Here is a 15682-nt window from a genome sequence, read left to right as displayed (position 1 = left end):
GACTTGTCATGTAGAGGTACAAGATCCCAACAATGAATGTAACTGTACTGTATCCCTAAAATGTACCAATAAACTCAATTAAAGCCGAAAAAAATTACTTCTTATAGTCCTTTCATCTTTCTTATGAAGTATCTTCAATTTTCTCTTTTAAAATATATTTTTATTTTTAATGGACATGTAGTAATTATACATAATTATAGGTGACAATGTGACATTTCAATACATGTGTACAATAGATAATATCAGAATTACTGGTGTATCTAGCACTGATGTGTCTCTAAATTGACAACTCTCAAAATTTTCTCAACTAGCTATTTTGAATTATTAAATTATCAACAATATTTGTCTTGCTATATTTCAGAATATTTGAAGTTACTCCTTCTATGCAACTGTTTCCATTGTCTATAAATCATTTTTTGTCCATTCCATCTTCTGTTGCATCTTTCCCAAGCTTTGGTAACCACTATCCTACTCTCTTCTACATTTTTAGCTTCCACACATTAAATAGAAACATATGGTATTTGTTTTTTTGTCACTGGCCTATTTTATGCAACCTACCTTCTTATATTTAATTGAGTTCATTTTGTTTTTAATGTATGTTTAGCATGCATAATAGCTACATTTATTTTGGGGAATCAGTACATGTACATAACATGGCTTGATCCTTTTCAATTCCTTTATCCCCATGCTTTACATTTTTTCTTTCAACACAAAGAGTCAATTTTCTGAATCTGTTCTATTGTAGTTCATTCACTTTCATTGTCAAGAGTCTGCAGGACATGAATATACCAGTGTTTTAATCCATTCCATTATTAATGGATAATTAATTTTCTGTCATTGTTTTGATTATCCCAACAAAGATGCTATGAATGCTTTTGTTCAGGTCTTGCAGTGCATTCGTATAGACATTGAGGAGTATTTGTCAAAATATAAAATTACTAATATTTAAGTTGTTTTTCCATAGTCCATTGACTATATATATAAAATTTAATTTATATAAATCTATTGTTTTGACACTATCATATTTAAAAACACATGTAGAGATAAAATTCAAGAAAATAGTTTTTTCTTCCTCAATATATTGGTATTTTTATTTGATGTTCCTGAATCTTCCACTACAGAATTTGCATAAATTTAAAGCAGAGGTCAGGAAACTATGGCCTACAGGTGAAATGTGAGCTGCCATCAGTTTTTCATTTCTTTTTAAAACTGATACATAAAAGTATAGAATTATATCCATTGACATGGTACCGTGTGATGTATACGTATGTATATATATTTATACATTATGTAATATTTCAAGAAATGTTTATGCTTATAGCTGAGTCTCTTTTATATGAAGTTTCACCAATGCATCTGGACCATAAATAAGTGTTTTTTGTAATCAAGATGCCTAACACATTCCTTTAAAAAGCAATGACTCACATTTTATATGGTCAAATTAGTATATTTTTCTAAAAATACACTATTTCCTAATTTTGAGTAGAAGTGCTTTCCAGGGCATTGTTTGCTTATTTCTTTTATTCATTAAGTTTATTGGTACATTTTTGGGTATACAATATGATGATATTCATATTCATCATTGGGAATTTGTACCATTACATTATGTAGTTTCTGTGGTGTGAGAAACTGAAAGTGTAATTAAGGATCAAAATGTGTAATAAATAATTTAAAATGGAGAGGAAAGATCCAAAGGGGAAGAGGAAGTGGATAGCATAGAGGAAAGGAAAAAAGGGAAAGGAATAAATATGAGAAAAGGAAAAAAATGGAAACCAAGGCTTTGTAAATAGGGAGGAGGGGAGGGGATGAAGGGAAGGCAGGGGAATGGGGGAAAAATAAGAGCCAAGATATATCATGTTTGCATATTTTACAGGGAGGCTTTAATTTCTTTCCTTAGCCCAAAACAACTTGCAGTGAAAGGGGCAGTATTCTCCTGTTTTTTTTTTCCCTTCACAATTACAGCATTTATTTAAAATATGTTTGCTAGAAATTTGATCTCCACATTACTTACATTTCTGACATTTTTTGGAGGGAAAAAAAAAGACATGATGGCCACTTAAAAGTGTTTGATCAAAGCTGAAAGTTCCCTCCTGATACTCTTTGGGGCAGGTAAGAGTTACAATGCTTTATAACTGCACACACCTCTACTGTGTAGCTTGGTGGCCTCTACCACACTTAGCTGCTGAGCTGGAAATACTGCTAGAGAAATTTAGATGCACTCTGTATGTAAAAGACACCCCAGAATTCTGAAGATTTAGTGTGAAAAACAATGTAAAAATCTTATTGATAACTTGTGTATTGACTCTACATTGAGATAATATTACATACATGTACATATATACATATATATTGAGTAAAGTATATTTTTAAATACTAAGCTACTTAGTTTACTTTATTTTTCCCAGTTCCAAAGATCAAACCTAGGACCTCTTGCTTCAAAGGAGGAATGGCACCAATGAGCTAAATCCCCAGCCCAGTTTTAAATTTTTGAGTAGTGCTGGGGATTGATTTAGAGCTTTCACAGTAAGCTACATTCATTTATTTTCTTGCTTCTAAAATTTCAAGACAGAGATTTCCTAAGTAGCTGAATAACCAAGCAAGCCTGGACTTATGCTCATCTTGCTTCAGCCTCCCAGAGTAATGAGATTACCCACATACACTACCATGTATCTTTTTTTTTTTAATGTGGCTAGTTGAGAATATAAAATTTCAAACAAGTTTACAAAATTTTACTGGAAAGCATTAGTACCAACTTGAACAAAATCAAGTATTGTAAAATTGCAGATTTTTCAATGATCCAGATATTTATTTTATGCTTCTCTTCCAACGGGTATATATTATTTGGATTTTAATGTCATAAAACATTTCATGGTAACAATTACAGCAAGTTTACTTTAAGATTTATTAATGTACTTAGGTATAAAAAGCAAGCACTACAAAGCTAAGGACAGTAGGGAAATTACTTAGAAGGTACGTATTACTTAGAAGTAAGAAATTACTTAGAAGGTAAACACTAAGGTTATGGTTTAATATATCCCAGTGCCAAAAATATTATTTAGATGACTTAAAAGTAGACGTCTTAAAGTAGAGGTCTATGTTTCTTTCATTTTGAATTCCACTGCAGTGTAGAAAGCAAAATTTTAGTTTAAAGGGTCTTTGGGAGGAATATGTTACATTTTGCAATAAGTAGCTCCTCATTGATATATCTCAGAATTATCCACTGAAGCTTTTGTTAGTTTTCAGAATATTTTAATTGAAAGATAAATATTACTATGTAATAATGTAATAGGGAATATGTGGATAAGCAGTAACTTAACTTATGATCTAGTTTTGGAAGATTATGTATATAAGGCATTATCTAATAACATGGGAATGTTCTAAAGTTCATTTTTTTTAATCTATTCAGATTACAAACTTGCCAGTATCTGCCCTTTCATAAACCATCTTCATGTTCATCTGTACTTTCACTGTCTTTCAGCTACCACAGCTCTACAAACCAACAAAAAAGGCAGATTAAAAAAAATGAAACATTGCCACCTATTCAGCATTTTGAGCTCTTCTGAGATGTCAGGAATAGTACCAGCAGTTGTAAGCATACAGTTTTTAAGTCTAAGTGAAACATCAATAACTGTTTTTTGTAGAACCCAAGGAAGCAGAATGTATGACCTCTCTTTGGGTCAAAAGTTTCTCTCTGAAATTTGAAGGCAGCAGGAATGGGTTGATCTTAGATCTGGTTATACTGATATTCAAGATCATTCATAAATAGCATAGAAAAAGCAGTGCAAAAACATTTCCTATTACGTAGTTAAAAATGTCAGACAAGTTCCCTACCTGAACTCACAGTGGGTGAACCAGGAGAGCAAGGCATCCAGCGGACTGAGGTAGGAGGCAGAATGTACATGAAGTAAAAGGTAAATAGTGTGCTGCAGAGGTCATGAGCAAACTAAGATTGAGCACTGTAGTTGGTTACAAAATCTCATAAAATTTGCTATCTTCAAGTTCTGCTTCTTTAAGAGAGAAGCCTCATACAGTTTTCGTCAAATGTTATCTTAGATTATTCATGTCTATACTAAGTAATAACTATATACAAACACATACTCTCACATTAGCTAGTTTTTAGGTTTCAATCTCTTTTTTTGATTTTTGTTTTCTTTTTTTTTCAATAAACTTGCACTGAAAACCTTCCATGCCTTAGTCAGTCATTGTTCAAAGAGAATTCAAGCATTAGTGATCAAACATATGAACAATTCTCCCCCGCGGAATTTACATTATTATTAATGAATCAAAAATTGGTTTGTTGCTTGAATGGTAAGATTCTAATGGTTGGATGATTCATGGTAAAGTTTAAAAAATATGTTAATATACAATCATAGCCCTATTCTGCACCATAATGAAGAACTTTCCTATCATGACAAAACAAGGAAAAGTAGCACAAGACACACAGACTGGAAAGGAAAAGATCGGTCCTCCCTGTCTGCATAAATGAAGACCTGTATAAATGAAAATGTATAGACCTGAATAAATGAAAATTCATGACAATCTAGAAAGAGTAGCTCATGAGATTCCTTTAAACAAAGCTTGGTACAGAAAGCAACATCTTTCATATGAGAAAAAGTAGAACCCCTTCCTCCAAAAGACCTAACTCACAACAGTAAAAAAGTAAGTCATAAGGTAACAAGAAAGACAAACACTTAAAAGCATGTGTGAGAGAGGGGAAAGGGTGATCATTATGGAAAAATGTATAAAACATTATTTAGGGTTGTTTTGGTTGTTTCATGTCTCAGGAAAAGTTTAACAGTGATTTGTAACTCATTTTGAGCTGCAGACCTTCACACAAAGATTTGGGGTTATGCTCTCCATATCCTATAAAGAAACGAACATGTATAAAACACTGCAGTCTTGCCTGACTCACCATGCCCACTGATCGTGAAAGAGATAACTTATACATCACTCTAACTCTAAAATGAGTTTACGTATCCCACTAGAACTGCTTTAAAATACCATTTGTCGGACATAAAATCACAATAGCAATGGATCTTCAAATCAATGAGCTCTCACCATGTTCCAGGTACCGTGTATGTACTTTATCGGCAGCACCACGTTTCATCCTTGCCCCACCCACTCCTGTAGTCACTACAATTATTTTTATTTTATGAAAGAAGAAACAGAGCCTCAGAGTTCAAAAAGTCCCAGTGTCAATGTGGTCAGGCTCCTCGGACGTATCTTTTCAGAGAACTGGCGGATGTATCACTTTTTCTTTTTTCTAGAGAATTTTCTTAGTTTATATTAATAAATACCTTGTCTTCACTATTTAATAACACGCCTTCCTCAATAAGCCACAGACTCCCCAAACCAACTTTAATGAGTCTCATTCAGCAATATAAGCTCAATATTTACACATGATGAAAGAAAGATATTTTTACCACTCATTAAATATTGGCAGACTAATTGAACAAACAGAGGAAAGAATGAATGAATTCTGAATGAACCTGTGCTAAATTGCACGGCTTTTGAATAGGAAAGCCCAGATTCCTGTCTATATCTGCCTGACCTCAGAGTCTCACATGCTGTAACAAAGTAATAAGACTAAACAATGAAAAACATTATAAAAGTAATAAAGTCAAACATCAAAAACTATACTAAATTGAAGACTGAAGGCAGGTAATTAGATGGAGACCAGAAATACAGGCGGGGGAGAATAGAATTGACTCAGCTGTGAGAAAAATGATGAAATATTTCTGCTCTTAAATTTGATTTTCTCAATCACAAAATGTCTCTCCTCCTGTAATTCCCCTTTTCCTCACCGTGTGCCATGACTTCAAAACAGAGATTTTCTTTATTTTTATAAGTTCTGAGATCAAAGAGACTTGGATGTTACAGTCAAACACATCAGTTTCCCTGGTTTTATATTCGGAAAGAATCATGTATGTGAAAGGACAGACATGCATCAGACTGAGTTGGGTAGTATGAAGGAAATCCTGCTCTATCCCCAGTGCTGGACCTTCATAAGATGAAACAGTGCAGGGAATACAATCCTTTAGTTGTGCTTCACTTTGGTAACTTTAAATAAATTTGTATGTTCAAAATTGAGTAGGCCGGGCCGGTGTGGAGATGCAAAGCCTGTAATCCCAGCACTCGGGAGGCTGAGGCAGGAGCATCACTGTGAGTTCAAGACCCACCTGGGCTACACAGTGAGTTCCAGGTCAGTCTCAACTACATAGGGAGACCCTGTCTCAAAAAAAAAAAAAAAAAAAAGAAAGCAAAAGAAAAAAGAAATTGAGCAGGCTGTGAAAGATTACATTTCTCCACCTAGAAGTGGCCCCTAACCACCTCACTCTTGCCCATCTTGGGGCACTATCTCAAAGTCAGTTAGTTCGTCAATTTACAAAGCAGTTGTATCTTCTGTCAATGTGTTCTGCCTCCTAAAGCAGAGAAAAATGACTGAGAAGAAATGTGCACAAGATAAACCTGAGGAAGCACTCACTTCATCTCAATCAGCAACTCAGCATTTGATGTAAAGTGTCTTTTAAGCAGATTATAATATGTTCTGAAGTAGATGCAATCTTCAGTGTAAAAATCCTTTCTCTTCCTGTTGTTCCAAATGAACCTGCTCACTTTAAGAACACAGATCTTCCAAATTTAAGACTACTTAGTGCTGTGCTCAAACTCAAATCATTTCTTGCATCTGTGTAGGATAAATTCAGGAATTCTTTCGTCTTCTAACAAGTGACAAGCATGTAGTTTACTTCAAGTGAACAGGGACTGCCTGCTTTCAAGCCATGTCAGCCTTCTGTTTGTTTCTCCCATGGCTTCGATTAGTTTTGCAATATATCTGATAGCGAGGGTAGAATAAGAAAAAAATAGGTGTAAGCTGCTTTTGCTCAGGCAGGTTGCCAAGGGGTGGGAAAAAGGTTTGGAAAACTGAAGACCCAGGGAGATGACAGAACAGATAGCAGAACAGTGGGAAGTTGCACTTAGGAGCCAGGTAAGGTAGGAAGCATGCTTTAGTCTTCACAGAATGCAGCTTCCTGTGCCACAGAAAATCCAGAAACAATGAAAAAGGAGGCAACTGCGAGGTGCCAAAGATTGAAGGCAATGTCATGCTCCTTAATATAGAATAAACATACATAAAAAACGCTCTCCAAAATGCTTTGATTTAAATATAATTATCTCTACCAAGGGAACATTTTCTCCTGAAATGTAACATTCTTGAATTCTACATAAATTTGTAAAACGCATGATCAATTTCACACCAAAAAGGCCTGCACAAACATATAGAAGGAACAGGGTAACTGAACTGCTTCATATTTTAATTTTTTTCTCATGGCTGTTTATCAAACCTCAGACCTTGAGCATGTTAGGCAAGCATTACTGCTGAGCTACATCCCCAGCACTGTTTCACGATTTTTAAGAAATCAGAAAAATGTTTCCTAATACAGGCTTAACAAAAAAATGTTATTAGCATTAGAGTTTGGTATGTTGGGTTTTGCAGTTCTGAGACAAGCCCTCAATTATCTCTGAAAACAGTTCTTATGATGATTCATGCAAAACTGTAGGATTTTCTTTGAAATCCTTAATAAGGTAAGTTAAATATGAAAAATCCTGAAAATTATTCAAAGCAATGGATGCATATATGGGACCTTATCATGGCCTCTACATTTGGTTTCTATGCATGCTAGCTACTCGGGAGTCTAAGGTAAGAGGAAACAAAACTTGGAGACTAATAACAACAGTTCTGTGAGAGCCTATCTTAAAAAAAAAAAAAAAGCTGGGGAAATAATTTGCCTAGCATGCATGAGGCCTTGGGTTCAATCCCTAGTTGTCTCAAAAATTACAGTAAAATTATTTAAATGTTTAGACATTATTAATTGTATAGTCTACTTTACTTTATTAATAGTTAACATTAGTAAATGCACTATCACCAAATGTAACAACACTCTTTAAAAGTTCCTGAAATAAGAAACACCCTTCTTGTCACATGTTCTAACACAGTGTTCTACTTTGGCATTTTCTATCAAGAGAACAGGAAGTGCGTGCCTCATCTGTGTAGTTAAGATGTTGGGGCATAGAAGAGCCACTTCAGTCCCAAGAATTCTGTAATTCTTAGGATTTCTTTCTTTCAAGTGGTAAAAATCCAACCCAGACTGGATTAAATAGAAAAATGTTCACTTGATGTAAGTGTATATGCCCAGTGTCTATTGAATTTTAAATTTGGTGGATTCAGGGCATAAAATATCTAAAGATCAGTTTGTGGTTTTTTCATTTGCCTTTTCCTCTGGAATCACAAACTCAGATTTCATGTGGTATATATCAAGTCTACAAGAGCTCCTTTATACTCCAGAGCCCATTATGTTTTAAGACTAAATTAAGAGGGTCCCCTTCTCTAGAAAGTTCTTAAGAATCTGTTGTCTGTGCCTGAGTTGTTCGGCCCTTTTCAGCCCAGAAACCAGGGGGCTGTGTGGGAACTCTGACTCAAAGCCCTGAGCTTTTGTAAAGAATTGAGACAAGAGTCAGCTCTGCTAAAAGGACATGGATGGATATGGGGTGGTAGAAGGTCTTCTCAAAGTCAACAGATACAGGGGACTAGATTCTGAGAACTGAAACCAAGAGTTGTTCGATATAACAGAAAAATCATTGTAGCCTCCACAGTTAAATAGAAAGATCAGGGTTTTGTTTTGTTCTCATCGTAATGAAACATAAGCACTATTTAGTTAACTATATAGCAATACCCCATGCCTCTGAGACTTCAAATGTAGGATGTATGTTCTATTAGTATGACTGATACTCAGTATTTTTAACTCTTCTTATATAATTTCTTATTATGTAACCACTTATACTGGTCTCTTCAGTTTGCAACTTGAGAATAGGACCACATCTTTTATCTGAAGATCTAGTTGACATCTTGCAGGGAATCCAAACCCTGTCTTCAACCTTGAAAGCATGGCAAAGATTCTAACATCTAAGGCCCCTTTCAAGCTTTCTTAACACCAACACATGGTGGTTTAAATACTTCTTTCTATCACTCCACAGATTGCTTTTTCAGTACCAGGTTGTACCTCCATCAATTCCTTGCCACCATCCTCTTTGCACTCTTTTCTCCCTTTGTCACTAGCACCGTCATCATTCTACCTAATAAGCTCTCTCTAGATGCCACTGTCTCAACTGCTTTATTTAATGTGATCTCACATAGTTCCAATGATATTTCACAGAAGAGGAAACTCAAGTTCAAAGATACACACACACACACACACACACACAAAACCCTTTACCCAAATTTTTAAATAGCTAGTTTATAAGGCTAGTTTACAAGGTAAATTAGCCCTGCCAGATAGCACAGGATGTCCTTCAGTATCCCTAAAGTCATGCTTCTGTTCCTTCTATGAATCTCACCTGTCTTGAATTCCTGGTTGAAAGAGAAAAAATAGGAAGCAGCCCAGAAAAATTTCAATATTTCCTCTTCTCCAGACAATACAGAGAAAATAGTATTATACTTAGGGAAGTGGTAAGTATATTTTGAATTCTCTAGAGAAGTTTTTGGTATATCTGACACCTTCACATTTTTCAATAATTGGTTTTTTTCTTGCTGTCTTCCAAAATGTACTTGGGTCTACTGTGTTTTAAGCAGTGGCTCATAGATGACAGTGATTTTGTCTCCCAGGACCCATCTGGAAATGTCTAGAGACAGTTGTGGTCCCTGTAATAAGGGAAAGGAAGCATTACTGTCATCTAGTGAATATAGGTTGGGTAGATGTTCAATATTCTCCACTGCTCAGGACACGTTTCCTCATCAAACAATCCCTGTGTACCAAGTGCAACAGTTCTAAGAGAAGGAAATAGAGTCTGTAGATGAGAGAATAAAATAGGGGCCTCCTTACGTCTTCTAGTTAATCCTCACTAGGACAGGTTAAAATCAAACTTTGCTAGAAATATTGCCCTGGGATGCAAGTCTAAAACAGGGCTAGAAAAAGGAATAAAAAATAAAGAGAAAGAAAGAAAGAAAGAAAGAAAGAAAGAAAGAAAGAAAGAAAGAAAGAAAGAGAAAGAAAGAAAGAAAGAGAAAGAAAGGCATGAAATGGCTTTGGAACTTGCACCAAGAGACCAAAATAAGGGCTGATAGACACAACAAAAACAGAAATCCAGGTACACAAATGATAAACCACTCCCACCCCCACTAAAATACAGGGTAAGCTAACTAACTTTAAGGAAGTAAATACTTATGCCTATGTACTAACACAAATACTTATATACATGTGTATTCACTATAGAGTCAGGATATTACTCACTCAAGGGTCATTTCAGAGCCCAATAGATATCTACACACCCCTTTACTAACTTAAGCTAACCAAAGAAGGAGGCAACCCTGACAACTAGCAATCCATCCCAAAGATAAGGCCTTAAAAGGCAGGTCAAGTACAAGTACACAAACACAAAAAGGAACTGCACATAGACCATGGGAAGAAATATTTGGCAGAGGTGCATGGAAGCTAATCCAATTATGGCAAATTCTAGGTGGAGGGGAAAGAGTCACTCAACCCCTACCCCATAAAAATAGCTGAGAACAAAGGGCTTACGGGTCTTCCATCTTTCTGGAGCCCTCTACTGTGATTCTTTATCAGGGTAGCTATCCATCGTATCTCTCCCTCCCTTCCTTTTCCTCTTTCTAAATGAAGGGTCTTCCTTTCTCCCTATAATTTACTACTGGAGCTGAGTTATGATCTGGATAGGCTACTCAGACAACAGAGTAGTGGCTCTGGACCTCTAGATGCAACATAATGTTAGAAAACCCTACTTCAGAACAAAGACTAGCACCATTTCTTTCTTTGAGAAGCCAGGTAGCAAACATTATAGGTCTTGTACACCACATGGCTCTGGTACAAAGAACCAAATGCCTTTTTGGGTGAGCAAATTCACAGTCAACACACAAGTTAAATAGGCATGACTGGGTTTCACTAAAACTTTCTTTGCATACACAATTTGTCTTTATATTCATATATTGACAATCTTTGGTCCAGAGTCTCTCCCAAAGTTCCTAAGCTCAGCCCCAAATTCGTAGAAGAGTGTATTTCAGTACTCTTAGGAAGACTCTTCTTAAGTAAGAAAGAAACACTTGGCTTGAGGACCATAGTGTTTATGAGCAGACAATCTGCACAGGGATTGCAGCCACAGACCGCAAACTAGCTAACAAGAAAACAGTGCAGAGAGAAAATGCCCTGTATAAAATGACATTGTCTGGCCCACCTGGTGAGAAACATACAGACAGCGAGAACAATGGGGCATAAGCCCTTTGCTTCTCTTAAACCTGATCAGCATAATGCAGATACCAGGTCAGCAGGAAATTTTAATTAAAATGATATCACCTGATGCCTGTAGAGCAGTTGGTAATTTCAAAATGCTTTCGCCCACATAATTTCATAGGCTCTCTGGGATAACCTCAGCTAGTCAGCAAGTCTCTATGAGCCATTACTAAAAGGCATTTGGGCCACAAAGGTGCCTAAGACTACAGTTTTCTTTCAAGAAGAGTTTGATCTAACAGGGAAGAAAGAGATGGGAAGAAACAGAACACTATCTTGTGTCTACTGAAAAATTTGGTATTGCAACAGGCTAAGGATAAAGCCTGTTGTAGGGGGAGTCCCAGGGGAAGGCATGGCCATGGTGTGTTTCCTGAGGTTGTCTTGCTTCAACTGAGGGCTAAGATAATGAGAAGTTGGGCCAGGGATTTAGCTCAGTGGTGCCACTGCCTGCCTCACAAGCAGAAGTTCCCGAGTTCAACCCCCAATACCAATGAATGAATGAGAAGTTGAGGAGTCATCTAAAACCAGGGTTAGGGAGAGGAGATGTATGAGGAAAATATCAATCCAGCAATAAGGTGGGATGAGGTGAAGAGAAGGACACTTTAGGACAAACAAGCTGGAAAAAACATGGGGCAGTGGGATGTGACGGGAATGGCAAGATATTTAGGGAGATCTTCAACTTGATTTGAAGTGGAAAACCTAGGTAAAGATGAGATGTTTATAGGAGAGCTAGTTCATGGTTTGTTCTTGGACTTAGTTCTTTAGGTGACAGATAAAACAGAAATTAAATTTTCAAAATTTAAGCCATGACATGAAATCTACAGAAAAAGTCTGCCGCAAATATGGAAGTCCAGATTTACTCCAAGTCCTCTATCCCACTGTACATGTATATGTGTATATATATGCATGTACATTTATTTTAATTAATATTCACTGGGTGGAGGATCTCTAGAAAGCCAATTTTATCAATGATACATATTATGAATTCCTCATGCAAGGAAGTAGTTTTACATAGACATTTCCTGGAGGAAACTAAGATACAGAGGTTTAGGAACAAGTGTAAGGACTCAGAGATACTAATGGAAGAGGCAGGATATCCACCATGATATGCTGCCTCTTTCAAAGTGTTCAACAGCAAGATGATCTGTTTTGTGGCTACCTCAATTTCTGTTAAGTAAAATAAAAGAAAATAAAATGGAAAATGCAGTCACTTCAACACACAACCCACATCGCAAGGTTTCTGTGACCACACATGGCTGGGTCCCACCCCGACTTACAGCACAGATGTAGATCACGTAGATCAGTTCAGAAAGATTTATTGGGCAATGTGGCTACTTCAGCACCCTAAATTGCAGAGAAGTCTGCCTTATTCCCAAACTATTTAAGGAGAAAACTCAGTGCAGAGTTTTTAATTCACAAGCTCACAGAAAACACAGATCAACTGTCCTTTTATTTTCTTTGCCTTAATCCCGTAGTATTTGTTACAGATCAATTTGTGGATATTAGACACATTCAGAAAATATATGTTATTACTTCCCACACTAAATTCCACTGGCAAAGAAAGAAACATACGATGTAAATAATAAAGAGAAGCTTAAGATGCTCTAGGATTTTCTTATAAAGAACTGGTTTTGCGGTACTATATTTATTAATATAGTTTAATGGAAACTGGAATTAACCCACATGGACTGATACAGAAGCCATACCTAACAGGCACCATAAGGAGATTAACACTTATTCTAAGTACGTGTATAATCTGATTTATTTATACACTCACATGTATAGACATAAAAAAAGCCAAGACTGAAATCAGTTGGGATAACATCACGAATACACTTGGGCTGGCTAACTATATTGGATGCTTCTGAAAATTAAAGATGAGACTACTGGTCATCCATCATCAGAGTAACTTGTGATTCTAAAAGAAAGAATGGGCAAACAGAATCCAGAAAAGAATCTATTGAGGGGCAGAAGAAAGGGCAGGGACAAGGCGAAAAAATGAGAACCAAGACCTGTCATGTAAAGGTACAAGATCCCAATAATGAATGTAACTGTACTGTATACCTAGAATGTACCAATAAACTCAATGAGGAAGAAAATAATCTATTGGCGGTAACCAAGCTTAGGTACCACAAATTATTAAGGTATTAGGCAGATAGCAGTTTTCTTTGGATGAAGAAACTTGATGCAGAGTGTTCTTGAAAGAATAAGACAGGCTGAGCCGGTTCAGATTTCCTTCAGTGACTGGATCATAATTCCAAATTTCAGTGGGATTTGAAATACGTTATTCTACTTATACTTTCTAAGTGGTGATTTCACTTACACTGGCTCAGTGGTAAATTACATAAGGCTTCACTTTTCCAAGAAAAATATGTTAAAAGGACAATATCTCACAACCGTTCTTCACTGTCAAGGACAAGTTTTCTATAAGTACAAAAAAAGGAAAATATAAAGAAATAAAGAAAAGCTTTCTTCAGTTTTGTTTCTTATCACTTTCCAGTTCCCTTGATAGATCTTTCTCATACACACTACATATAAAACCCAATGTGGGTCAAAATGTTGTGGTAAGGTATCACACGGTGTTAAATAAAATGAAGTCACTGTCCTTGGCAAAAATGAGAAGTATCAACCTGTTACCAGTTTTGATTAAAATCCAAAATTCTAAAACAGATTAGGGCCTCTGGGGATATTTACTTTGAGTCTTCCTCAAACATTGTAACCAAAGTCAAGGGCATACATTGCAAAGGTACAAAGTAGACTTGTAGCCTCAAGGCTAATTCCGAGAACAGAAAGCAGACTACTTACTACAATTTTGGTTCTAAAGACAGTTTATCATAAAAATAAGATTGTACCCTTGGTTCCACACCTGAATAACCCAATGTTCACTGAACATTACTAGACGGTGTACAAATAGAGTACATAAGATGGATGTTTCTGGCATCTCACAATGTCTGACATCATTCAGGCATGAGAAAATCCAGGTATACATCCATGTACACATTTTTATTTGATGGCAGTGCTAACATATAAAACTTCACAAATCCTAATGAGACTACCATCTTCTGCCCCCAAACCACCCCTCCTTATCTACTCACTGCTTACTTGGTTCACAAAACCTTTTTCCTACAGTGCCCAGGCTCCTGTCCACTTCCTCCCATCTCCCAGCAGTTATTGAATCCTGACCTTCAGTTAGTGCATGTGACTGGGTCTTTCCTCCTTCAGGTGCCAACATTTCTGTACCCTGGCCCCTCCTCTGCATACACAACTTCTCTCTCCCAAGCATATCCTCGTTCTTTAAGATTATCTCTGGCTGCATTCCTAGGTTCCCCCTAAGCCCACTCCCTCCATGAGTCACATCTCTGCATATTGTGTTTGCTAAGCCTATCAGAAAAGCCTTCCCATCTCAAAGTTTGATTCTTTCTTCAAAATGTTATAACAAAGAAAGAGGTTAAGCCCATGGGTTGTGTGATACTGATGGATTTGAATTCAAGTACCAGCTCTACCACCTACTACTGTGTCTATGGTGGGGAGAGAAATAAGGGAAATCAGAGTGACAGAGAGGCAGAGATACAGAGACGGAGAAAAGAGACACTGAGCAAAGTACTCAACCCTCAATCTCACTGCTATAATGCTAGATTATCAGCATTCTCTGTATCATTGTGCTTAAATTACTTTTATAAAAGCACTAGCATATACTGTCTAGCATATAATAAGCAATTAAAGATTAGCTAATCCCTATAATAACCTTCAGTTCAGCAATCCTCCATTTTCCTGAATTCATTCATTTAATCTTTGTTTCAGTTGTGTTATAAACCAGTTGTTACCATTATTACCTGTTTTAGTTATGAATTCATTGTACCAAGGTTGTACATTACTTGAGAATAGAAATCCTTTTTATAACTTTTAAATCTCCTAGATTACTACTCCTAGATTAGTACTAAGTATGGCAACTGTATGCTACTGGCCTCCACAGCATAACCTCAGAACTTTAGTCAGCTTCAACACTTTAATTCTGTTTTTGTCTGCGACTGATTAATTTTAAGATATTGTTTTAGTTACACTGATCTACAATGGGTAGCTCAGGAAGTGAGTTATAGTAGATGTTAACTGAATATTTAATAATCTATGAATAAGGAAGAAAATGCCCCAAACAGAATTTTACTGGAAACTTCCATGGTTGCTTAAGTTAGCAGCACCTTTAGATACTGACATATCAAGCTTTTGAAGTCAAATTCCAGATGAAAAAAAAAAAAATTAAGCATAGCTTTATTGAGTCCTGAATTTCAGAAACTTTAAAAAATAATTTTAAGGTTTTTTACCACCTTTCAGTCACACTACTCAAGGAGGAATATTAAGAGGCCACTAGAGCTCTAATTTTGATTTCTTTAACA

The 15682-nt window shown here is 36.2% G+C and overlaps 1 protein-coding gene and 1 pseudogene across 3 annotated transcripts in view; both read right to left on the bottom strand.

Annotated features, from left to right (window-relative positions):
- Nucleotides 1-15682, bottom strand: part of Grm7 (glutamate metabotropic receptor 7) — an 865940-nt gene that overhangs the window by 341157 nt on the left and 509101 nt on the right. The gene's annotated exons all lie outside the window — the stretch shown is intronic.
- LOC104873667 overlaps nucleotides 7005-15682 on the bottom strand; it is a 17768-nt pseudogene continuing 9090 nt past the window's right edge.

This window comes from Fukomys damarensis, unplaced genomic scaffold (genome assembly GCF_012274545.1).
Source record: "Fukomys damarensis isolate Sample0158 unplaced genomic scaffold, DMR_v1.0_HiC HiC_scaffold_28, whole genome shotgun sequence".
In the NCBI taxonomy this organism is placed as follows: domain Eukaryota; kingdom Metazoa; phylum Chordata; class Mammalia; order Rodentia; family Bathyergidae; genus Fukomys; species Fukomys damarensis.
The sequence above is the reverse complement of the archived record's forward strand: the minus strand, read 5'-3'. Positions and strand labels throughout refer to the sequence as shown.